The sequence below is a fragment of the Seriola lalandi genome, unplaced genomic scaffold (assembly GCF_002814215.2).
Source record: "Seriola lalandi dorsalis isolate HSWRI2012SDOR001 ecotype SW California unplaced genomic scaffold, Sedor1 jcf7180002054945, whole genome shotgun sequence".
In the NCBI taxonomy this organism is placed as follows: domain Eukaryota; kingdom Metazoa; phylum Chordata; class Actinopteri; order Carangiformes; family Carangidae; genus Seriola; species Seriola lalandi.
The window spans coordinates 411,070-413,998 of NW_019525496.1; the positions used below are offsets into that span (position 1 = coordinate 411,070).

The 2,929-nt window shown below is 47.7% G+C and overlaps 1 protein-coding gene across 1 annotated transcript in view; it reads left to right on the forward strand.

The window, feature by feature from the left end:
• LOC111644959 (uncharacterized) overlaps nucleotides 1-2,929 on the forward strand; it is an 80,064-nt gene that overhangs the window by 74,889 nt on the left and 2,246 nt on the right. The window lies entirely within an intron of this gene.

A 2,929-nucleotide genomic window follows, 5' to 3' on the forward strand; every position in this document is an offset into this window, starting at 1 on the left:
TAATATTTGCTCTCAGCCAATAACAGCGAGCTGGTGGAGCGTCTGGAGGGTGTGGTCTCCGTGTGGACCAATCAGATCAAGCAGGCGCTGACGGAGAGCGAGCAGCTGAGGAAGGAGGCCGATGACGTCGGACCGTCGGCTGAGCTGGAGCACTGGAAGAGGCGCATGGTCACCTTAAACAGGTGAACGTTACAGAAGCTCTTCTTCTTCTTTGGTGTTTGTTTGTGCTACGCCATGATCAAATACACCTCCACAGATCAGCTGATCCCAGCTTGTCTTTGACTCAGCTGTCGTCTCCTCGAATCACATTTCACTCAAAGTTTAGTCACGTGTCGTCCACGTCTCCTATAATCTGAGTTTATGATTCTTCTTCCTCTAATTCGTTGTGTTTAATCTCACGTCCTACAAATCTGATTTCTTGTTCAGTAATTTAATCTCAGTTTATACTTGTTTAATCTAATCTTGTTTAATCTAATTTTGTTTAATATAATCTAGTTTAATTGAATCTAGTTTAATATAATCTAGTCTCTTCTGCTGTAAAACTCTAATATTACTTATTAATATCTTTTCTCTGGAGTCTTGATTTTAAATATAAACTGATGGTTATAATGTGTGTGTGTGTGTGTGTGTGTGTGTGTGTCAGTCTGATGGAGGAGGTGAAGCGCCCTCAGGTGAAAAGGACTGTGGGAGTTCTGCAGGTTGCCAAGTCCCGGACTCTGCGAACCTGGAGAGAGCTGGTCAGCTTCTAATCACAGAACTCGTTAAAGTTTAGTTTAACTGAGTTTAGTTTGGATTAGTTAAATTCCTGTTGATGATGTCATGATTGATTTATTGATTACTTCAGGACGGAGATATCACCGTCGTGGCTAACGAGGCAAAGGACAACGTGAAGTACCTTTACACCCTGGACAAGTTCTTTGGACCGCTGGGGAAATGCACTCCGGTAAAGAGAGACCAGAGACCAGAGACCTGAGACCAGAGACCTGAGACCAGAGACCAGAGACCAGAGACCTGAGACCAGAGACCAGAGACCAGAGACCAGAGACCTGAGACCTGAGACCTGAGACCAGAGACCAGAGACCAGAGACCAGAGACCAGAGACCAGAGACCAGAGACCAGAGACCTGAGACCTGAGACCTGAGACTAGAGACTAGAGACCTGAGACCTGAGACCTGAGACTAGAGACCAGAGACCAGAGACCAGAGACCTGAGACCAGAGACCAGAGACCAGAGACCTGAGACTAGAGACCAGAGACCTGAGACCTGAGACCTGAGACCTGAGACCTGAGACTAGAGACTAGAGACCAGAGACCAGAGACCAGAGACTACAGACCAGAGACCTCAGACTAGAGTCCAAACGGTCTCTGAGACACCTGTAGGAGCAGGTGAAACCTCCTTTTAAAGGAAAACTCGTCAGTGTGTGTTCGCAGGTGTTGTGGAGATCAACTTCCTGTTTGTTGTTTTCATTTGACTGACGTCCAGTTTACTTCTGTGGTTTGTTTGAAAGCAGCAGATTTGTGTCAGAAGTCAAATTCTTGCACAGATTTTCCACATGCAGTAATTTCCCTTCAAAGCCGCCACTCTCTCAGGGATACAGGTGGATTGTGGGTAACGTAGGCACCAGGATTTGACCCTCCACCCTCCTCCCTCTGTCTCTGGCTCTGACAGACCAGTATGCTGGAGCACATTCCCAGTCTGATGACCAGTATCAGGATGATCCACAGCGTCTCCCAGTACTACAACACCTCAGAGAGGATGACCTCTCTGCTGCTCAAGGTCACCAACCAGATGATCACCACCTGCAGGAGCTACCTGTCGCAGGGAGTGACGCGTGTCTGGGACCACAGCAGGTACAGAGGACTGGACTGTAGACCCGGACCTGGACATGTCTAGATTAGACAAGAGGAGAGGAGACTAGAGTAAAGAGACGACGTCAGGCCGAGTAAGACCGAATGAGATTAGATGAGACAAGACTGATCTAGATAAGAACAGACCAGACCACATGAGATACAAGAACCGAACCAACAGACGCCACGTTAGACCGGGTCACATGAGATTAGCTGGGTTTTGTCAGGAAACTGGTCTGTGGAGGTGAGTTAACACTGTCGCTGTCCGCCAGCGTAAAACAAAAAGAGCAGAAAACCTTGGAGCAGACGAGACGAAACAAGGTGAGTTTGATCAGAAAGAAATGAAACCAGAAGAATTAGAACAAACATCAGATGTAGAAACAGGGATGGTAATTAATTTGATGAGTCTAAACAAGATTAACCGAGTCTGGGTTAGATGAGATGAGAAATAGGAGGAAGAGGAAGGAGAGGAAGATCAGATTTTCTTCTCTGTTTGACGGAGGAGAGATCACTTGTCGATTTCTCCATCTGTCTCTGACTCCTTCTTCCTGTTACTAACCAGCTGTTTTCATCCTCCAGTTGTTGCCATGGATATGGTGATGTGGTCATTAGAGTTCCTGTTATTGCCTTTTCACAGCGAAAGGCCTGAACAAATTAAAAAACTAAGGATTTTCCATTTCCAACACCTGTGTGTGTGTGTGTGTGTGTGTTAGTTTGATAGTGACTATGCAGACTTCCAGCTCCAGGTTCAGGGTTTGTTCCAGTCCCTTCAGTCTCTGCTGGACTTCTGGTTCCGTCAGTCTCTCACCGTGAGTTCGATCACGTTGTGTAAAGGTTGATCCTGACGCAGGTGTGTGTGTTTCCTCGCTCTCAGGACTGAGCAGTGTTTGTGTTTCAGACGGAGCGGATGCTGGAGCTGCTGGTGGTGTTTGAGTCCGGGCCGGCGGCTCGTCTGGACCTGAAGCAGAACTACCTGCTGCTGCTGCAGCGCTACGGCCGAGAACTGGAGTTGCTGAGGAAGACCTACCTGAAACACAGAGACCGACCGCCCATCGGACGCAACCTGCCGCCGGTATGAACAC